Here is a 23,628-nt window from a genome sequence, read left to right on the forward strand (position 1 = left end):
GCCTCAGTCGCTTTGGGACCTTAAACCCCCATAAACCAAACCAAAGCCAGCATTCTGTTTGTCAAAATACATCGAAAATCGCAATGCACAATGCAAACACCAACATGTCATGGTAGCTGCCCACTCTACAACAATGATCACTTACCACGTAGTTTATGGAAGGCTGCGATGCACGGGACTGATGTCTGTCCCTCGGTTGCCTGCGAACGACGCAGGAATTCCATGCGAACCTGAGTGCTTGGACACCTGCCGGCCTGCGCAAGAAGATTGTTAAGTCAGCCTCCGTAGTGCGGCGCTCGGAAATTTAGGCTTTGAACAGGCATCAGATGTGCCCAGTACAGAGGGTTATCAAATCATAGCACGAATAAAACGACAGGCGGAACTACGTCCAACCCACACGCATCCCGAGGAAGAGTTCATGAGTTAAAGAAGGTAGCTCTGGCGTGTGACAATTTTTAAACTTGAAGAGGCCCATGGCAATTTAACGTGTTAAAGAACTGTGTTCTAGTGTGTATGTACTCCTTCAAAATGAAACCTGAAAAACATTGGAAGGTACACTAACGCTCCGCATTAAGGGTATGATGCGATAGCGTAGTGCAATTCGCATATATGCAAAAGGTCATCCTCTTTATGTCCCTGAGATCCCTTGTAGCCCTCCTGGTGCATTGGTGCAGTGGTTGAGCTAGCGGCACTGCCCTGCGATGGCAGGTGCTACCTGCGGTGGGCCTTGTGCGTCCCAAGTTGCTCTTCGCGAGCGACCAATCGTTAATTTATCTGCCACCTGCCACGGTGGGCAGGTTGCAATGACACCGCAAGGTCACGTCACCTGGGCGGCCCACCTGCCTCCTAGGTTGCTCTCTGGGCACCACGTGACATTCATGCTCGTGATTTTTCGCCTACAACGCCGACGCCAGATTTTCTGCGTAATGGGGACTTTAACGCGATCGCGTTAAAAACGTCGACTTTTTGGAAGCCTCAACCTTTGCCCTTTGGCCATGACCTTTGGCCCTTGAACTTTTGACCTTGGTCTTGCATGCGGTTGCCTTTGAGCTGGTGTTGCCTGAAGTCCTTTCGCACGTCATACTCTTCTTAAATACGTTAAAACACTACCTTATTTTTCTCTTTCCGCTTGCTCAGTCATAGGGACAGGGACCAAGTATGCGCCATTTTTGAGGGTAGTTCCTCTTCCAGGTGTCACATACCGTTTCTTCCCTTCCCCGCTGCAGAGAAGAGGCTGAGTGCGGGCGGCTTGGTTGCTACACCCACGCGACGAACGCACTTCAGATGCGGTGGTCAGAGGCCTCGGCCGCTCGTTCTGCAAGGGTACCATGGGCACTGCCTGGACGCCGCTTCTTTCCCCTTCATAATAGAGAGGGAGAAGGAGAACGTAGACAATGTGCTGTACGGCCTTCCCGTCATCTGCTGCCCCGCTAAAAGCCAGCGGCTCTCGATTTCTCTGAATTCATCCACATACCTGCTTTGGTGAGGGATCAATGTGCGAGCCTGACAGGAGACAGGGCAGCTGCCTGCAAGTTGACGTGCGAGACGGCGGTCAACGATATCAACAAATCCAAGGGAATCCATTCGTTGCAGTAATGAAGGAATTTCTTTTGCATTATTTCTTAGGAGAGCATGAATTTTAACCGCGGCTTTGCGTTCAAACAGCGACCTCTTTTTGGTTCGCGACTGTGTTCTCTTCGGCGCAACAAATACCCAATAGGGCCGTTTCGGTTTCTTTTCAAAGATTTTTACACCGCTTTCTGGACCCCATTCATCCCTACAGGTCACCTATGCAGGTTGCCCATGCAGGTATTCCTACAGGTTACCCATACAGGTATCTAGTGTAAATATATCCATACAGGTTATCCTTCCAGGTGGCCTAATTTCCGGATCCCTTCCCAGGTGAATATTTCCTGTTCGGAATCTGCTGGTTTGTGTTGGCTTTAGTTCACTACGGTGTACTTCACAGCCTGAGTCACTTTAGGAGGTAAAACCCCATAAAACCATATAACTATCCTCTCAGCAAATACCTCTCACCTCGCCACTGCACTGGAAATGTGGACGGCACAACCATCACCAGGCAGGCGTCCACACGCGATGCAAGTGTGCCACACGAAGCATGTCTGTGGGGAGGTGCTGGCCAGGTCGACATACGCTGCAGCCACTCGGGTATTGGAAACAATTCTGCAGTGCCATGCCATTGACCAGCTGCAAGCTTCCCTGCAGTGGCAGAACAAGAGGAATGTTACCCAGAGTTCGGCTGAAAGTAGCGACAAAGGCGTGCAGAAAACATATGTAAAGACTGAAAATTAACATTTGGTATGTTTTAGTGATCCTGACTGCTGGTGATATCGCCATTTGATACTTTTTTGGCTATTCTGAAGGCCTGTGCAGGAGAGTGAACCAGGATAGTGGAAAAAAAGCGTGTCCCACTGTCATGCGGCCGTGTTTACATCGGAGAGACCGGACGGTTCGTAAATAAACGAATACACGAACACCCGGAATATATTGCAAACCAATCACGCCGAAATAACATCGTCATTCATTCCGGAGGTTGCAAAGACTATGGTATTTCTGAAACACACCCCTATCATCGCGAAGTATAGAGATACCTTGCACCTCATACAGGAGGGTTTTCACATTCACGAACTTGGTTGCTCATGTGTAAGCCAACCATCGGTGGCTGTATTCCCACACGAGCTCGCCTTAATCTGGGAGGCGTTGATAGCTCCGGTATGTATGCCACGTCATGTTTGCCCCGCATTTGCTTCCGGTCTGAGCTTTGGCTTGACCTGCTGCTTTATATTGCCCCCCCCCCCCCTTTTTTCACAATAAACCATTTGGTTGTTAGTTCAGCGCATGTGCCTCTCTTATTCTTCAGTCCCGTCCGTCAACGCTGTTTCGTCGTACCATTAAATTAAAATAGAGAATTAATTAAGTAAAATTTAAAAATTCAGGGGGCACTTTGGCTGTCTAAAGTGCGTAGAGGCGAAAGCGTTTTCCGCACCACTTTGACTGCTTCTGTGGCACTGGTGGCGTCACATATAATTGAGTACTAATTATTAAGTGCTTACAGTCACTAATTAATGGTTAATTACTGAGTAATGTCTGAATACTAATTAACTGCTAATTAATGACGCTTAAGCTTCGCATTTAGGAGTGGAACGCGACAGCTTGTTTTAGCGCTGTCAGGGAGTCAACGGAACGCCACCACCGAACGCGACGCTTTTGAGGAAAGGAAATGGCGCAGTAATTATCTGTCATCTCGGTGGACACCTGAACCGCACCGTAGAGGAAGGGAGGAAGTGGGAGTGAAAGAAGACAAAGAGGGCCCGTAATGAAGAAAATGAAAATTGTATTTGACGAAACGAAATTACGCAGTAACTGTTTCACATATCTCGATGGAGAGCCGTCATAATTCAGGGGGGCACTTTTTTTTTACCTAAAGTGTGGTCACTGATGCGTGGTTAAGATGTTAAGCTTCGCCTCTAAGAGTGGAACGCGAGAGCGTCTTGCAACGTTGCCAGGGGGTCCATAGAACGCCATCGCCCATTCGGTTCTACGCCTCGCTGGTCGGTTAATTGGTTTCTGAGGAAAGGAAATCTATCTCTCATATCTCGGTGGACACCTAAACCTCGCCGGAAGGGAAGGGAGGAGGCTGAGAGTGAGCGAAGACACCGTATTCACTAGACGCGCCTTTGTTCATTCCAAACCACCGAGCTGCATGGCGGAGTGGATAGCATGCTCGTCTCGCACGCCGAAGACCGGGGTTCGATTCCCGAGCTCGACCAATTTCCTACTCGATTTTATTTCTTTATATGGCCTGATTAGAAAAGTGAATTAGGCTAATTGGGTAATTAAGGAATTAACTAAGCTCAGTCCCACTTACTTGGAGCATGACTATACGATCCCTTCAATTGGTTGCATGGTTACTAGCCAAAGTACAATTGGCCCCGTTTGAAATTCGCGCACTGTGACGTCACGACCGTTTCGACCAATTGAAAAGCGTGACATTTCTGTCGACAACTGCTGCTTACAACGATGAGACGTTAAAGGCTTCCGCCTTAAGAAATGAAAATCATGATCTGAACTTGTGTGTGAAGGGGCCCGCGAAAAGATCAGTTAAGGAGAAACTTAATCGTCTTTAATTTTTATTCGGCTGTTTACACCGGTCCTGATGTCGGCTGAGCTGATTACTTACCGCGAGACTACATATTGTGTGTGCACCTTCGAATGAACTTCACTGGTTAGTAAGAGCCTGTGTCAGTTATCCCCGTTGACCTGTGTTCACGGTTTGCCTTTCTGCCGTGGTAAACATAACTACCTTTTCGCAGTACCTGGTTACCCTGCTTTACTCGGGCATTTGCATCTTGAGCGCGCACACCCGGAAAACCTTGAGAAAAGCATTTTTGAGCAGAAAAGAGGTGATAAACATAATGTTTTCTTATTTTGAAAGATATCGCTGTAAAAATATTTCCGCAGAGCTCCAATCAGCAGGCTTGAATTTTCGCTAATAATGTTTTTGCTACGATGAAAAATGCGCCCCTTTGGCTTTTTTTGGCAGTCTTAAACACTCGATCCGAATAATGGGAAAACCACATCGGAAGAATGAACCATCATCATCAGTATTTGGAAAACAGTACCTTACAATATTCCAATATTCAAATTTTTTCTCTATGAAAGCTGGTGATATAGTAGATGTGTTCCACTACTTTGTATATTGCCACTGACTCAAAAGGAATCATCCTTTTTTCATACTTCTCACCCTCTAAGATTTCGCTATTTTGAATAGACGTTACGCAGAAGCGAAAAGCTGGAAGTCAACGAGGGATCCAGTAGTGGAGTGGTCGAAAGATCACCCGCAGCGGGATTTTTTTACGTCCTTTTAGCATGCTGCAAGAATATCTTGCTGTGTCTCGTTTTGTGCGCAGACTCTATACTTCTGCTTTATAAGCAACTTGACTGCAGTGCATGTAAATCATTCAATATTTTTATTTCAGTCACGAATAAGCAAGTGGAGGAAAACCAAAAGAACACAATCACTGAATCTTCTCTTGTAATCCTCAGTCCCTTTTCTAGATTACATTACGCATTTATGACTTCAATGTGTAGGTCACTATTAAAGAGTACTCGGAAAATCCCAGTGCGCGGGCGTTTTTGCATCTCGAAGTCCGGTTCCCGTAACAATGTTCGAACACGCAACCTTGTGCTTATGAACTAAGCACCGCTATAACCGACATGCCACGCTAGTAGTCCCTTCGCTCGACAACGACAACTTACAGCGTAATGAAAGGAAGACTGCAGCGTTGGACTGGCTCCGCGATTCTTCCCTCGCGACGCGACGAAGGAATTTCATACGACCCGGTGTGCTTGGACGCCTGCCGGCCCCTGCATACAGAATGTTATGTCAGCCTACACCATTATGCAGTTCGAAATTAAGGCTTCAAAGAGTCAGCAGGAGGGATTTTGTCCACAGAGTTATCAAATGCTATCACGAGACAATGCCCAGTTGTATCGTGATTAATCAAGCTCTCTTCATTTCTACATGATCTCAGAACAAGTGCTGATGAATTGTCGGCTCTTATGATTTGTGTTTAGGAGAAATTTTGAGATGTCGCTTCGCGTCCGCATTCTTTGGTTGGTTGGTTTATGGGTTTTAACGTCTCAAAGCGACGCAGTCTATGAGGGACACCGTAGTGAAGGGCTCAAGAAATTTCGACCACTTGAGGTTCTTTAACGTGCCCTGACATTATACAGCACACGAGACTTTTAGAACTCAGTTCTACTGCGAGAAGAAATTAAGAAAGAGCATATCTGGCATCAGTGAGTTAGGATACCAACGCAGCACAAGTAATCGGCACTTGTGCCGTATAAGGCAATAATAGGAGCCGGTACTCAGCACAATAAGGAGAATTAAATTAATCACATTTCTAAATTTCTATTGTTCCTGCTGATGTCCAGATACACAATATCTGAAGTGCGGCTGCTAACGCGAAATTCCCCGAAGGATGCTAAAGGTGCTCCGAAATCTCACTGCTCCGCAGTTTTCAAATTCCGCTTTCAATGAAATGCTGCGATGGAAATAGCGAGCTCAGAGTGAAGAGACAAACTCCAGTACCATTGAGAAACTGGTACAGCTTAGTACTGATTACTGATGGCACGCCCTTATGGCTCAGTGGTTCTCGCTTTCGGCTTGTGAGCCCAAGGCCGAGAGAGACAGAGACAGTTTCAAATTGCACAATATTTAAAGTTTTACAGACTTCACGATACTCCTGCCGGGGCGGTTCCCCAAGTGTCCACAACTGCACAAAACTTTATTCCCCAGCCAGGGATCTTGGGAATACGAACTGTATTTAACGGGCTGAGATGCTCTGTTACTTGTGCCGTATAAGGTAATAACAGTTGCGGTACTGAGCACAATTAGGACGATTAAATTAACAACATTCCTATCATTCTATCATTCCTACTGCACAGTTTTGTTCGTAACGGAGACTGACACCATCATCCCGAGCCGATACCTGCGGGCCTGAACGAGTACACGCAGCTCAAGGTCACCTCAGCTAAGTGGCCTGCGTTCAGTGTCCTTCTGCGCGCCCCAGTGCGGAGTCCCTGAATGATGATGATGATGTCCTCAGGCTTAATGGCATGGCACAGACAATTTTCTCATTTGTTTACTTTGTCATTTCAGGATACGTAGGGAGGCATAAGAGAGGCCGATTTATGCCAACCTTCCTGGGCTACTCACTCAGAGGCTATGGAGCTGTGGCCAGGATGGTCCTGGATTGACTTCCTGGCCGCTTCCACGTGGTGCCACAGAAAATGCTCCGATAGCTCCGCTGCAAAGGTGAAGTGCACATCGAGCTAATTAGCAGCTGGGATTAATAACAAAAACAGATTAACTAACTTTATCCACTATTGCCAAAAAAAGCAACAACAATTACTGATGTCACCTCTACGGAGGCGCAGACAAACTATTGCTTAGCTCTGCTTAGCCGCGAAGCGGGCAGTAAACCCGGTCTTACGAATGCACCCGGCGCTTTTAGCAGCAAATGTACGCTAGCCACAATGCCAATCCGTCGGTAAAATCGCATATCAAGTGCACGAGGATATTGAATTTTACTGGGAGCATCAGTGCGAACGTGATAAGCAATGCCATCATGTTCAAACATCAACAACATCATCTGTCCTGCTGATCACCTCTAAAGCATTGCAGTTAACAAGAATGCAGCATGGGTTCATTGGTAACATTTCAAGACATGACAAAAGCTGAGCAGAGTCCGTCTTTTCCAAAATGCCACTTTGCGCATGCGCTCCTCCTCTCCTCCAGCTCCACTGGCTGAATACAAAACCAACGGTTCTTTTTGCGCATGCGCAATTCGTGTTAGTGACAGGCTCATGCAACAGAGGGCGGTAGCTGCCAAGCACGCACACATCTGCCATTTCGCACGCGCAGCTGGCTCCTTGTAGAAGCAGACCGCACCTGCGTCTTTCAAGTGTGTTATTATCAACAAGTAGCTGATAACTTTTCGCCACTCAGCCAGTTATTAGAAATTGAGGTGAAAGAGGCCACTTGTCCAGTTGAGAGATAGATGTAATGCTGCGAGACGCAAGAACAGCTGTGAACACAGCCAGTTATTAGAAACTGAAGCGAAAGATGCCACTTGTCCATTTGGGAGGTGAATAGAATGCAGCAAGATACAGCGTCCAAATAAAGGTACGTGGTACAGAAGCATATCTAACTTCTTACTGATGATTACTGCCCTCTTCTGATTCGAAAACGTTTTCGTGCGAGCAATATGCAATTTCCAGCCTGTAGTGGAACAGCAACATGCCAAATCTCTGGGAAGTAAAGGAAGTACTTTGCAGCGTACGAGCGATCAAAGGCAGGCCCTTCTGAAAGACGGAACGGATTCCAAATTTGGCCCACCCTTGAGCCTAAGTGGGCGGAAAATGCACCGGAAGCACATATCCCCTCGAGGTATTCTCATGTTAAACATTTTCGGCGCTGCAGGGTGGCATCACTCTACTCGCCCGTTTGGTGCTCGGAATGTCTGCTTTTCCAAACTACTGCACCTCATCATCATCAGCCTGACTACGCCCAACGCAGTACAAAGGCCTCTCCCATACCTCTCCAATTAACCCTGTCCTGTGCTAGCTGCAGCCGTGCTGTCCCCGCAAACTTAATCTCATCCGCCCACCTTAACTCTGAGCCGCCCCTTAGACAAAACACAAATGAGTTCACAGTTGGCAGTGAGGAGCTGCAATTGACAAGGGAATAAGTCTACTGAGAACAAGTAGTGACCACTGATCCGAATCACAAGGGTGATGTTTTATGGGGTTTAATGTCCTAAAACGACTCAGGCTATGAGAAACACCGTAGTGAAGGGCTCCGGAAACTTCGACCACCTGGGGTTCTTTAACGTCCACTGACATCGCACAGTACACGGGCCTCAAAAATTTCGCCTTCATCGAAATTCGGCTGCCGCGGAATTACTAATGTGAAATAACTAGAAAAATAAGAATGAGGTGAAACGCATTTGGCAGGTTCTCTCAAATCACGAATGGCAGTTTACCAATATTCACTGCACCTATTCCGCACTTTCCTCATGAATCGCAAATATCAGGATACGTTGCCTACTGCGACCAAACTCTGAATGTCAGAGCACATGAAGCATTAATTCGCTGCTATCTAACTAGAAAAATTCGAGCATTGCCACACGAACCAAGTGCTCTAGGCATATGGGCAGGATATTTGCCCATACGGCAACGGCAACGGTGCAGTCCAGGAAGTATGGTTTAGTTTATGGGGGTCTAATGTCCCAAAGTTACTCAGGCTATCAAGGACGCCGCAGTGAAGGGCTCCGGAAATTTTGACCACCTGGAGTTCCTTAGCGTGCACTGACATCGCACATTACATGGGACTGATGTTCACCTTGGGACACTGGACTGTTTACCCCAAGTCACGACGAGCCCAAAAGTGGGAATAACCTGGTTAGAGCACGAGAGGCTACTGGTTCCATTCAGCTTATTAGTTTATCTGGGTTTTACGCCCGAAAGTGATTCAGGCTATGAGGGACAGCACAGTGAAGGGCTCCGGAAATTTCGACCATCTGTGGTTCTTTAACGTGCACTGACATCGCATAGTACACGGGCCTCAAGAATTTGGCCTCCATCAGAATTCGGCAGCTGCAGCCTGGATCGAACCAGTGTCTTTCAGGTCAGCAACCGAGCCCCATAACCACTGAGCCACCACGATGCTTGGGCACCAGTCGCGCCTCTTAAGGCGATGCATCATACTCTGCTTTATACCATGTCCTACATATTAACGCGCTTCTTTTTTAGAGCTTTTTTATAAGTCCTGCTCTAGGGATTGCAGTAATTGGGGGGGATGTTATCACTGCACCGGTTGCAGTCTATGGAAGGATAGCAGTTGAAGGAGGACAAACACTATCGCTTTGGAGACAGCTTTCTTTGCTTAGGGCGCTGGAATCACTAATACCACATACGCGGTTAGCACATTAACAATACAAAATGCTGGGTTTTGTCGAAACAGAAGTGGTAGTGGGGACTTTTCTTTTTGCTAATTCATTCTCAATAACGGTTTCAATAACGGTTGAAATACTACGGCGGCCAAATACGTGCGCCACCCTGAAGGCAGCCTCCCTCACCCGTGGCAGTGCTGCCCCCCCCCCCTCTCTCCTTCCCTGCCCCTGGTGTTTGGGCTGGTGGATGGGGGGTCCAGGCGTAAGCGCCTTCTTAAGACACCCACATGATGAATGCACTTTGGAGGATCCCTCTCGCAGCAGGGCCCTCCTTCCTCTCCATTAGTCTTCGCTCCTTCAGAACAAAGAACGCATATTATACCCAACAATTCCGTACAGTAGAATTTTTGAACGGGAAAGAGATTATGAACGCAATTTCATATATTCTAGGAGTTCACTGTAGAAATCAAAATATCGGCAGATCTCCCGTCAGCAGGCTTGCATTTTTTGCTATTAGAGACATTTAGAATACCGGAGTACTGGTAGGCTCTGCGCAGTGAGTGCGCACGCGCAAATAGCCTTGATGATGCCAGATGGCGCCAGGCACCGGACAGCTGCGGGCGCACCTGCAGCATCTGGACCAATCAGCGCGTGCTCACCAGCGGTCCGCGGGCTCCCGGTACTCCGGTAACGGTAACCCTATGTGCTAAAGTGTTTATTAACGTTTTCGCTTTCGTCAAATTTGTTCCCCGTTGGTTGTCTAGGCAGTCTGAAATGCTAAGTTCGAGTGATGGAAAAGAAAATTTAAAAGAGAGACTTTGCTACACAGGGGAAGAATTAACCAATATCTTCAATGTTTCTATAACAGCGCCTTACAATTTTCCAATATTCAAAATATTTGTCCAAGAGTGCTGGACATTCGTCCTGAATGACATGCCAGAAAATGCTGCACTGGAGGCGAGGAGTTCTGATTGCTGAGTTTGTTCACTTACCTCCATTAGGGTGTGGGTTGCTTGATGAGCCTGACGGAAGGCAGGGCTGTTGCCTGCATTCAGACGTACCAGATGGCGGTTAGTTCGTGACAAATGTTGGTATTAATGCATAGGTTGTGTTGCCAGCAGCGGCATATGCCATCGAAACCTTAAGCACTTGAGTGGAGGCTAGTGGGAATAAAAGGAAAGGGAGAAGGAAAATAAAGGGGGGAGTCAAAGAAGAGAAAGGTTAGGGGTAGGCCGCCAGTATACATTATGTATATATACACAATGCTAGTCAGTACTTCCGTTCTCGTGGTAAAGGGAAATTAATATGTTCCCGCTTTTTCGCCACACAACTGTAGAAGACTGACGAATGACTTGTGGTGAGAGGAGCGGGAAAAACGCTGTGTGTGATGCAGCTTGACTGCCACCCCCATCCACACTACCTACAGATGGCAAGCGGAACAACAGGAACCACACGATAACAAATAAAAAAAGCTAAACGAAAGACGGGGATGAAAAAATACAAAGGAAAATCTTTACATCAAGTAAACATGCCCGAAAGACATTTCCGATAAAAATCAGAGTTTGTGTATGGAAGTTAAAAACTTATTCAGTGCATATGAAATACTTGACGGCAGCATCTGGAGGCAATTCCTGGTACGGGGGAGAGGTAGGTTGCACGGTTAACTAAGCCTAATAACTGAGTTTACATTCTGCAAATATTAGCTCTTACCGGGTGTGTTATCTTTTTATTTTCAACAGTATTGTTGATGAATATTATAGCGTATATTTGGACATGGATATTATAGCGTAGAGATCTCCGCGCTGGGACTCTCGTGCTGTGAAGCTTTGAAAGGCAGCATATTGGCTGAGTGGTGCGGTTTAAAAATGGTCCTATAAGAAACTCGCACGGAGGGTGGTGCCAGCTTTTGCTCTAGGCAATACTACGAAACAATTTAGAACATTCATCCTCGTAGGAAAGGCACATGAAAAAAGTTAGGCAGCAGTTCAACTGTACCGAATCGAGCTTCCAAGTAGTGTACCGTACTGATGGTATAAAAGGCCAAAATCAACGTTTCGAAACCCTTCCTGTCAATGCAGGAGTGATTAGATTTGGTTTGGTGTATGGGGTTTAACATCCCAAAGCGACTAAGGCTATGAGAGACGCCGTAGTGGAGGGCTCCGGAAATTTCGATCTCCTGGGGTTCTTTTACGTGCACTGACATCGCACAGCACGCAAGTCTCTAGAATTTTTCCTCCAAAGAAATTCAGCCGCCGCGGCCGGGATCGAACCCGAGTCTTTCGGGTCAGCAGCCGAGCACCATAATCACTGAGCCACCGCGGCGGCAGCAGTGATTAGAGTTATAGAAGCTCAAAGAAGGATGATCTGTTATGTGTTGAATGTTGTGGCACATACGAAGTTCAGGCGTCATTTAACAGCTGCCAGATAAGTGAGTTTCTCTCTCGCATGCCTGTTAATGGTCTGGTTTATGGGAGTTCCCAAAGCGATTATTCAGGCTAGGAGGGACGCCGTAATAAATGGCTCCGGAAATTTTGACCCCCGGGGTTCTTTAACGTGCGCTGACATTGCACAGCACAGGGACCTCTAGAGTTTTGATGGAGGCGAAATGCTGAGGCCCCATTTCGAACCCATCGAAACTCTAGAGGTCCTTGTGCTGTGCAATGTCAGTGCACGTTAAAGAACCCCGGGGGTCAAAATTTCCGGAGCCATTTATTACGGCGTCCCTCCTAGCCTGAATAATCGCTTTGGGAACTCCCATAAACCAGACCATTAACAGGCATGCGAGAGAGAAACTCACTTATCTGGCAGCTGTTAAATGACGCCTGAACTTCGTATGTGCCACAACATTCAACACATAGCAGATCGTCCTTTTTTGAGCTTCTCTAACTCTAATCACTGCTGACGGCGCGGTGACTCAGTACTTGCCTGCTATTAATTATGCTTATTGCCAGAAGGCTACTGCGAATCCGGTCATCAAGTGCGACGAAGACCTCTCCCTTTGCTAGCGTTATTGTATATCGCCTCCTAAGAAGCCCAGCTGCCTATGCAAGGGTCAAGCGCAGAACCATCTGCTTAGCACCTGGATTCCGCAGCACTTGCTTTTTCTATCTAGAACGAAGGCTGCTTGGACATGCGACGCAGGTATTGCAGACGACAGGTTAGCCTTGGCAACGAGAACATAAATATGAGCCTCCACAATGACATTGTCGGAAATCTAGCCATTGAAGAGGCAGTAGATGTGCTCTATACACGAAGTTATCAATGTTACCATAGAAAAGGGTTCGCAAAATTTTGGTTGCTCTTCAGCGCACGGAGCAAGGCTCATGCCAATATAACTGACGTCCAAAGTAACTTTCGCCGAATATGAAAAATAAACCAAGACGCAATAGGTGGAAGCAGCATGGTGATCAAGTTACATTGCAACCTGTGATGTTTAATGTCAGAAAGGGACGCCACGACGGAGGCCTCAATATTTAGACCATCCTGGGCATGGACTAACCTGCGCTCACATCGGACATGACAAGCACGCTTTTTGCGTTTAAAATCGAAAAACGGCCGTGGTTGGGACTGAACCTGGTTTACGCTTATCGTTTATGAGGGTTTGACGTCCCAACGTGACTCAGGCTATGGGAGACGCCGTAGGGAAGGTGTCCAGAAATTTCGACCACTTTAGGCTCTTTGTACTCCGGTTGAACACCTAATTTTATTTCTTGCGTCCTTATTTCGAATGATGTGTTGGGGCTTAGAATACATGAATACTAATGTGGTTTTTGCCTACACCACTAAATAACCTAAATTCAATTTGTTCTCCCTCATGCAGCTTCGGTTTCATCAAGCAAGGAATGTTGTGATGTGTAGTTGACCATTAGACCACGTGAAGGATAGAAAAGCTGCAATATAAACGCTGATAAGTAGTTCAACTCAATACAGTACTTAAACCAACCTGCTTGCGGAGGTAAAATTGCAACAAACCACATATCGTCAGTTATACTGCAGTTTTTTCGTGCCTAACATGACCTCATACACAGCTAAATCATAGTTACGTGGATGAAACAGAAAAAAAGAGTCAATAACAAATTCAATTATAAATACAATAGCGGTCGCAGGTGAACACCACGAGGTGCTCCATGTATGCCATTGTCTAAAGCATCATTTGAAAGAAAACACGCATTCAAAAATGTGGTAGCTATGCGCAGCGCCATCTCTCGGCACTCCCACAACTAGACCCGCCGTGTTGGGTCGGCAGAGAAAACTAAACCGCTGCCCGGTGTTGGGTTAAGACTGCTGCGTTTCGTTAGAAATGTGGAATGCTGTTTCACTGTTGCGTAAGTTGTAACCTCGGCGAGGACACTACGATGCGTGCGGGAACCACGAACAGCCTTGGCCAAAAGCTTGGAGCCCAGGGGGTTTGCTTCCGAGCCACACTGTGCGGTTCGTAATGCATCTCCAGCGATCCAAATTTCCTGAAGGTAAGATGATTGCTGGTCCAGCCTCCACCAATGGGTAGGGCTGCCACGAATGCTTCAGGAGCCCTACTACAAGGCTTAGGAGCAGATCCCCTGGGCTCTAAACTTTTGACAAAGACTGTACGTTGCAGCACCTCATTTTTTTAATCAATGCTACTATTAAGAGTTTGTAAGGTGGTAACGGAAACTTACCCTGAGCAAGGCCCAGCTTCATGATCCTTCGTGATGTCCACTGGATTGTCAGCGCTACATTCTTCCCACCTAGAATATAAACATGGAATTACTGAAAATAAAACTACGAAATTCAAAACACAGCACAAAGGTGCCCGATAGTGTAGTTTAAACTTAATACCTTAAATTCAGTAGTGCGAAATGCGAGCGAGACCCTTAATTAAAAAGGTTCATTCAACCCGGCTGAGCCTAGTAAATAAGCGAAGGCAAAGCCGGCAGTACTTATAGCGAACAATGGTGCGACGCAATTGCTACGTCCTCGCATAACATCGCATCATGAAATACGAATCTCAGCTATAAAGGCCAAGGTCGAAGGTTTAATAAGATTAAGGACAAAGGTCAAGTGACTACTTTTCACTGGTCACATGGTTGCTGGTCATTAGCTGGGACCATAACATACAGACATATCATGGCTATCTGCAGCAAGATACCGTCATATATTGTTAGCCTTCATCATGTGTGCTTGCTTTGACCTTGTTTTGGCTTCAAGGTAAAACGCGCAAAGCCAGGCGAAACTCTTTGTACCTCGAGTAGTAGTGCTTTCGCTCTAGAAGAAAACCACAAGGCGGTTACAAGCGCGAGAACGTTTGCTGCCACACCACACATAATGCTTAAAGACAGAAGCTGGGCACCGGTCCAGGGGACACTTCTACCCATCCTTGTACGACATTGGGGTTCGACCAAAACAGCTCCCGTAGCCAAGGTAGACAACCTTTTTGAAGCGAAAGCTTAACTACGGGACCTCGTGCTTGGATCGCCGTGTACCCAGCTTTGACCTTCAAATGACCTTGAGCTTCAAAAGGAACAAAGGCGCATAACTGGATCCCTGAGACAGTGGACACCTTAGCCGCGCTTTAAGCTACGAAATCCATTGGAAACCCAATCGAACGGGAGCTGTAAAACAGAGGAAAGGCACATAACTGCCCTCTCGGAACAGTGGACAGCCCGGTCATGCTTTAAGCTATGTGGCGGTAGTGACAGATGTGGGCTGCAAGCGTTAGCGCTGAAAACTTTGGGGCAGACACGCAGCAGTTGCCGCAGCATTCATTGGGTAAGCAAACCCTCGTGATCAGTCATTAAATGCCACCAGCCAGGGTGGCAGTTGGGTGCACTGCCTATGCAGTGAACGGAACGCACTCAACGTAACTAACGCCAAGCCGCTTATAGTTGTCGGATACGGCATAGCTTTCGCTCTCTAACCAGGTTCAGCAGTAGTTGAACCACAGCTATTTTTTTCACTATGCAACCCGAGCTACATGCCATGACGTGGACTTGTGCACAGCTTTCGCTTTTTGCACTGATTTTTTACGACGCTTTATGGGCGATTTGCTTTGAAATTAAAATAGATAATCTTTTTCTGTGTTTTTACAATTCAGTGCATATGCTAGCTCTCCGATAGCGAATAGACGGCGGGATGTGAACATATCGACGAGTGCTAGAACAACATAACAGAGGAGGCAAATACTTTCAGCCGGCCTGGACCTATGTTTGTTAAGCATGTAGTCGTTCGCGAAGAAACGCGTTGATTAATTTGCTGGCAAATCGTGGGCGTGGGCACTCAATGCGCCACACCTACAAACCTAGATCGTTCGTGCTGTGCCGGACCATGTGCACTCAGAGAGCCATATGGAGATTACTGCTACTGGAAGGGCTAGAAAGCTCTCTCGACCATGGGAGCTGTTGCATGGTCTCACGCACGATTTTCCTCTAACCTCGCGCGATCGTGCTTTCTCATTGTGCGCCTCAATGCCTCTTTGTGATGTAATACACATCATTTATAAAAAAACTGAGGTCTGAATGTTCACTAAACTGCAAACGACATCCGCGGCTACATAAGCTTGTAAAAAACATTCAGAAAGCACTTAGGTCTGCTTCGTGCTGAGAAGGCGAAAACAGTGTGTTACCTGAGCATTCGACCTCGACGCAGGTAGTGCACCGAAAAATGAAACGAACACACGCTTCAGAACGCCGATTCCACAAAAGCTGAATCCACAAACGTCCAAGTGAAACACGCAGACACACTGTTCGTATACCTATCGCGAGCTGGCCTCCAAACTGACTAAAAAACGGATGCTATATAGAAAAGGGAAACCCTATGACACCACTCACAACGGAGTGCGTTTAATGGATGCGTCACAATTTCATTACGAAAATTGTTTTTCGAGGAACGGAATTTGCGTACTTCGACACCTAGGTGAATACCTGAACCGCGCCTTAAGGAAAAGGTAGTCTGGGAAGGCCTGCTCATCAGTTTGATGCACTGTTCTCAAGCTAGCCCCCAACTTAACTAAAACGTGGGCTATGTGCAAAGGAAAATTGTATGACACCACCTGGAACGCTGTACGAAGAACAATTGCTCGTAATTTTGGTGCAAATGTTGACGGGATTACTGCCGCCCCGTTGAGGTCAGCTAGTTTATGGTTTATGGGCTTCACCATTCCAAAGTGATCCATGCTATGAGGGACACCGTAGTGGACATCGGTACGGCGCCCCTCATAGCCCGAGTCGGTTAGCGGAGGACTCCGGTGCGGCGTCCCTCATAGCCTGAGTCGCTTTGGGACGTTAAAGCAAATAAACAATAACTAGCTAACCTCAATGCGTCGGCAGTATTCTCAACAAAATTTGCACCGCAACTGTGAGCAACCGTTCGTCTTACAGTGTTTCGGGTGGTATCGATGGACGTATCAATAATGTCGCATTATACTTTATAGCTAGGTTAACTGTTGTGTGATGGTTAAAAGAGACAACAGCGTCCGTGTCTGCTAAGTGATAAGTCTTCATCATAGCCTTAAGGCGGGACTTAAGTGTCCCCTAAAGGTTCTACAACTCACCGGGATCAGCTTCCTGCCCTCGCCCCCCATCCTCTTTATGGGAATGAGATGAGGCGAATGAGGGCGCTTGCGTCGCGGTTTACACCCACGTGACGAACACATTTCATACTCTGTGGCCTCTCTGTCTGCTTGTGCTCTCCTAGCTCCGGGGGCTTCCTCGCTGCCTGTTCTCGATGCTTCAAGAGAAAAAGAACGCGAACAGAGTGCTTAACATACTGCTAGCAACTCCGATTACATAGCAGGATGGTACTTAAAAGAAACAGCAGTTGGCAACAGAACACTATGGCCAAAAGGGTGGCGCATCGCACCGCATAACAATCGTAGCAGAAAACGATGTTTGTAATAAGGGAGACATCCACCCACTGACATCCACCGAAGCGCAGCCATACGCCTACAAAGCTATACAGCTTCTAAGAAATTTCGCAGTTAAAGAAAAATTCATCCTGGTCCGGGGCTTGAACCCGGCACCACCGCTTCACCAGAGCAGTTGCTCTACCAACTGAGCTAACCGGGACGGCAAGCTTATGGTAGTGCTCATGTGATCAATAATTTGAAGTGGGAACAGTGTTGGTCAAATTTTTAGAGGAATCCCTCAAGCGGGAGTAGATTTCTAATAAGGGAGTAATTACTCGTGTACATCCACCCAAGCGCAGCCATGTGGCGACAAAAGAAAGCTACGAGTTATTATTCCCATCCTTTGGGGATTACCCTAAACATTTCACACACACTGTTCCCACTTGGAGTTATTGATGAATTCGCTCTCGCCCTACCATAAGCTTGCCGTTCTGGTTAGCTCAGCTGGTAGAGCTACTGCTCCTGTGAAGCAGTGGTCCAGGGTTCGAACCCCGGACCAGGACGAATTTTTCTTCTGAGAAGTTTCAGAAAGCTGTATAGCTTTCCTTTGTCGCCGTATGGCTTAGCTTGGGTGGATGTCAATGAGCAGTCACTCCCTTATCACGAATCTACTCCACCTTGGGGGATTTCCCTAAACATTTGACGAGAAAACGAAGTTAACGTTTTAATGTTTCTATCTGGCAAGAACAAGCTAGAAGAAAAAACAAGTACAAAGGGCTTAGCAGCGCACTGTTTCTTTGTTGCAGAGCAGCAGTGTGTGGCGGCCATGAACTAAGTTGTATCAGACTGTACAAAAAATAATCACAAGATCATGTGTCCAGGCACCAGCATGGGTGGGGATCTATGCGAGGGATGAACTGATGAGCCCTGAGTGAGCCAGGGGCAGCTTAGTGCAGACTGTAGTGGGATGCTGGTGACGACAGTAACGGCCAAAGCAAGCGCGTGATTTCGCTGTCACGATTAAAGAACTTCATTTTCACATCAGCGTTTTGGAGCTAAAATAGAAAATATGTGTTTGGGTGTCGCAGCTGAAAGCAACCTAGGTTTTAAAACAAGCATCCTAGGACAGCATAACCAACTGAGTGCTCGATTTGAGTTGTATTGACCACGTAGTAGTATTTTTGCTCTCCAGAAATGATTAGTACCGACCAAGAAGCGAAATATTTAAATATTGATGTCACGAGTAAAGTGGACATCGGAAAGGAACATGGGGAAATGTGACATTTGTTCACCTCTGCATAGCTACCATGTCCTCAGCAGTGCTGCTTCACCGTCCCAAGACGTTTACGCAGAACTAAGCCGGCTGTTTTCCCGAGCGCTGTTCCCGACGGGGCTTTTTGAGTGTGCGTGGGATATACGCCAGCAGGTGTCGCATGGGAACTTTATTTCCCGGGCTCTCTTACAAGGCCAGTGAATAAAGATGCGTGTATGGTATCTTGGTGCAAGCATTTCTGCCAGCTGTTTTTCAAAATGATCATCATCTTTGGAATTGAAACTCTGTTGCCAACTATGGCAAAAAGGCTACTGAGCTGCTGATCTCACTGCAGACTCCCGCGCTGAGATCATCTACCCACCACCCCACTCATCTCTCACTACCAGAGAACAGTGAATTGGAGTCGCCTGCAGACACGAATGTTGCTTAAGACTAGGCTACGCGTCTCAATACGACACGCATGGTTTCCATGATCCAAGATATTTCCGCCTTGTTTAAAACCTTCGTTACTTAGCTGGGACACCCTGTATACCAGAGTTCGCAGACCTTATATGAAGGCAAGGAAGACTGCGTCAACTCACTTACTGGCTGTACATGGATAAACCAAAGTTGCTGACTAGAGAGGTCTTGCGACAAAAATAGACACCTTTAGCATACCGTGTACCCTGTTACCGCTACCGGAGTACTGGGAGCCCTCCCACCGGCGGTGAACACGCGCAGATTTGTCGTGATGCTGCAGGCGCGCGTGCAGCTGACGGGTACTTGGCGACATCTGGCGCCGTCAAAGCGATTTGCGCATGCGCATTGACTGGCCGCGGGCTCCTGGTACTTCAGTAAGGGTGCCGCTGACACGGTATAAGGTGTATGTTAAAGGTGTCCAATGTATTATCTCTTGCGCATTTTGTAGATCGCTGCCTCGTGGCTCATCGTTGCTTACTGTTTTCTTACCTCCTTCATGCACGCATGAATGAGTCCAGCAACCCACAACTTCTCTCACACCAACTTTCGCTTACCTGAAGAGCAGTCTTCACTGATGCATGGAGACAGTGAGGAAGGAGCCCGTGCACGCGACGAAGGGGTTGTACACGACCGGCTTCAGGGCCACACCATCTGCACAAGAATAAACTATCTGGAGCCGCATGGCGCTTCCAAGGCACATCATCCTGACAACGCCCGAAGCAGGGCAAAGGCCCATAAGCTGTTGTCGAAAGCATTGTCGAAAGGAAATAATTCATGATCCGATTTTGCAGATAGCTGGGTTCCATTCAGATAGTCCCTGATCAGCTTGTTCTCGCTCACTACAACAAGGATACCGCAGCTGGTTTTTTGCGGCGACATTGCCTTCTGCAAGCTGATAAGCAGGAAAAGGAAATATAGTCCTGACCGTTAGCGGGCAGAAGTGATGAGCACAACAAGAAATTGGCGAGGATTAGATTACTTACTAATGCGAAATTAGAGCGCCGCTCATCAGCTGTTTCAGCTTTTCAATAGATTGAGGCAAAGAATTCGAACAAGACATCAATTTGCAATTACAGGCAACTTGTTACTTTTCACATATATTGGTTCCTCAAGAAGCACTCCACTAGCGGTTCTTGATTGTCATGAAGGAAGCTTTGTGGTCGGAGAAAAAGATATTTGCTCGAATTGCTGCTCCAATGCCTGGTTCTCAAAGACGACTTCTATGCAAGTATTTCGCGAGGTTGACACAGCCGTAAGAGGCGTTACGAGCGAGAGGAATTGGGGGTTCTCCTACTTAAGTGGTAAGGAATCCTTGTTTGTCTTTATATCGGCATTAATGTCCCCACACACCCTGCCACCCTGGCAGGTAGCAGTTAATGGCAGGTAGCAGTTAATGGGTAGGTCACGTGCGCAACCAAGGTGGCAGTCCTACTTACCAGGAATGGCTTCCTCTTCCCCGCCCGGCCCACGCTGTCAGGGCGACGGAGGTGGGCTCGTCGGAGTCGTGGCTGACACCCACGCGACGAATGCGTCCCTGGCGCTCAGCCGGGTTTCTTCAGTTTTGTGAGTCGCCCCGGGCTTCTGCGGCGAGGAATGTGCGAGCCTGACGGGAGACAGTAGCAGGCAACCCTGCAGTTTGAGACAGAACAGGTGCGACAGTGTCCCTCTCTTGCCATGCTCAACGTCCTGCATTTTGACACCTTGCTACCACCTCAGCCCAATGATCCATCCAGTAAGGTGTGTTTTGTTACATTCGCACATAAGAATACATTACGCATTGAGTCCTCGGAAAGAGGTGCAGCCGCCCATGATTTTTGGGAGGAGCCGCCAAGACGCGACGCAAGCAGAATGACCGTCTCTAGGGCATAGCGGTCCGAGAGCTATGCTCGCCAAAAAAAGCCCAACCCTAATTACAAAACGATGACTGTACTCGAGCTCTTGATTGCATGTGCCAAGGCAAGAGATACGATATTGAACTAATAAAAAGCAGATGCAAGACATGAACGACATACAGTTTCAGACATCCCTGCCGAATAGCGTTAGTGTGTACATGTTCGACAATTTTACACCGTTGCTTCGTAAAAGTTTGTCTAGAAGCGAGTATTCATAGTAAGCGGGGCAAAATACGTACAACTTTTGCCAAAAGTTTGCTTACGAGCTGCACCGGGTGGCTCGTAATGCATCCCCATCGTTGCAGCACGGCTGAAGGCAAGATTTTCGATTCTCGCCACTCCGATGGGTACGAATCCCACGAATGCTACAGGAGCCCCACTACACAGCTTAGAATGCAAACCCCTCAGCTATATACTTGTCACAAAGCCTGTACTTTCTTGGTTCCATTGTTTATTGCGTTGCGTTAGTAAGTCTGCCGAGTTTTGCAATCTTTACCCTCCTGTTTAGACAGAAAAAAGACAGTGCTTCCAAACATGGTGCTATGCCTCTCGCATTCAATGCTTTCATTGTGTGATAGCACAGAAATCCCGTTGGAGGGTACACCAGGTGCCCACCGTCGTCACACCTTTCAGGTGCCCGCACCTGGCTCCAGCCGCCTCTGCCTCAGATATCTGCCAAACGTCCTTCGCTCCCAACCCCCCCCTCCCCCCCCTCGCATTTCAAACCTGGCAAGGCGCCATACCAACTACTTTCCAGCTGTTCTGGATTAACCCCTCTTTCCACTTACGCCACCCTCTCCACTTGTAGTGGAGAGGAGGTAGACGCTGAACTAAGAATGACTGAAAATTACTGAGACTGACACAGCGAAAATGAGTAGAAGTAGAAATTAGAATCGCATTGTATTATATTGTACTGGGTTTTATGACGCATAAGGAACTCGGACCATCATGCGCCAAACACATGGTATAATTTCTTTCAAAAATTGGGTGTCTTTGGTGAGTCTTTGTCCAGACAAGGACTCACAGGAGCCCAAGAAATTAAATAAAAACTTCAGCCTTCGTTCTCAGGCGTGAGAACAATGATGAGTGCATCACAAAATGCGTCAAAGCACAGAGTAAGAATTTTATTGTAAGTTTTTGCGATATTATAGTTTAAGATCGCCGCTCCTTCCAGGAAACTAAAGCAAATGAAATATCTATGCACAAGCTGATTATCTCCTAAAAGTAATTACCTGTTTTCCTTTGACGACATAGCGTACTGAAACCTGGCACGCAGAGCTATTAAGGACTGCTGAGCTCAAATGTGTGTTTAGATTTAAAATCTCACCTGGAAGAGAGAATTTTTGGCAAAATTCCTATTTCTTACGGTCATATCTTACGGGCCTTTATAGGAATTTTTTAGTTCAAAAAAGGCTTTATGAATATGTAGACATTTCCGAATGTCCACTGCACGTCCCAAACTTTTCTTTTTCCTTTAGACACGATAGATTAGCAATTAGGCCAAGTGTGAGCTAATTACTGCCACATTACTCCAGCATTGTTTGTTCTTTCCTGGCTTGTTATTTGCCTACAACAGAATGACTTTATAGGCGTTTTGTTTAGCTTTAGAACTTGCTGTGGGCATTTCAAGATGTCTGCTTATTGTAGAGATTTTTTTAACTGATAAATTTCTATAAAGGCTAGTAAGATATGACCTAACTGGGATATGTTATTTTGCCAAGTATTTCCTTCCAAGAGAGATATATGAAATCTCAATGCATATTCGAACTCAGCATTTTATAACATACCTACAAGCTAGTTTCAGCAAGATATGTTATCAAAAAAAAAATTAAGACGCTCACCTCCCCTTAAGTGGCTAAAACGGTTTTAAGACAGTGCATTTCATGGGCGGAAACTCACCTTTGCTTCGCAGTGTATGGTCTGAAGGCCAGCGTGTTGTACGGATGACCAACGAGCACTAGCTTCTTCATCCGCAGGATGGGGAAATCCCTCTGGCATTTCGACCAAAGGCACCGCAGGAAATCTCTCGTCCGCCAGCTTGGGGGGGGGGCGGTAAAGAACGTGACACCAGCATGAGTATCAGAACTATGTTCGCTAGCTTGGGTCTCGAAAAGAAACAATCTACCTTCGACCTTAAATGATGCGATTTAAAATGACAGCTGTCATCAGGGAACTACAAGTCATATTTGAGAATTTCTTCGCAGTTTGAACAAGCGACAACTTTATCTCATCCCGAGACCTCGGTGATTATCAAACTAAGTGCCCGTACCAGTCTCACTACGTGATGGCATGAGTGATGCGTTCTTAAGGTCTATCAGTATTGTTGAGCCTCCATGTCAGACCCTCCTCCAAGAGGTTCACAATGATACAAACAAGTCCTTTAGCGTGTTCTGAAACTACGAGTCCAGGTCACATGTTACGATCTCTTGTAATCACAAAAATAACTTCTATGATGTGGTCGAGAAATCAACGTACTTGAGCACCTAATGCAACATGGGGTGTAAAGGAATACAATCATTTTAAAATGTTCCAAAATATTTTTTTCTTAGTTATGTGGTTTACTGCGAGTTCACCACCACACATTTTAGAGGGGTTAGTCTTGTTTTGTGAGAAGGAAGTTGTAAGGTTAATGTGTGTGTGTCCAATTTGAAGTCGACATAAAAACTTCTGTTCAACGTTCCTGCTGCAGTGCATGCATCT

General features: G+C 46.8%; 1 protein-coding gene and 2 long non-coding RNA genes across 6 annotated transcripts in view; all 3 read right to left on the bottom strand.

Moving 5' to 3' along the window:
- LOC149347775 (uncharacterized) overlaps positions 1–23,628 on the bottom strand; it is a 240,320-nt gene that overhangs the window by 25,915 nt on the left and 190,777 nt on the right. The gene's annotated exons all lie outside the window — the stretch shown is intronic.
- Positions 1,208–9,866, bottom strand: LOC149347776 (uncharacterized). The gene is made up of 6 exons (XR_016292205.1): positions 9,669–9,866; positions 6,746–6,836; positions 5,281–5,388; positions 2,038–2,220; positions 1,475–1,526; positions 1,208–1,359 (listed from the first exon to the last, which is right to left on the bottom strand). It is a non-coding gene; the product is annotated as an uncharacterized LOC149347776 (long non-coding RNA).
- LOC149347777 (uncharacterized) overlaps positions 17,014–23,628 on the bottom strand; it is a 101,151-nt gene continuing 94,536 nt past the window's right edge. The window contains exons 5-7 of the long non-coding RNA XR_016292630.1: positions 20,473–20,665; positions 19,591–19,687; positions 17,014–17,186 (exon numbers count right to left, since the gene is read on the bottom strand). This is a non-coding gene — a long non-coding RNA (uncharacterized LOC149347777). The remainder of the gene's footprint in view (positions 17,187–19,590; positions 19,688–20,472; positions 20,666–23,628) is intronic.

Source organism: Amblyomma mixtum, chromosome 4, assembly GCF_055824585.1.
Source record: "Amblyomma mixtum isolate Tamu chromosome 4, ASM5582458v1, whole genome shotgun sequence".
Classification (NCBI taxonomy): Eukaryota; Metazoa; Arthropoda; class Arachnida; order Ixodida; family Ixodidae; genus Amblyomma; species Amblyomma mixtum.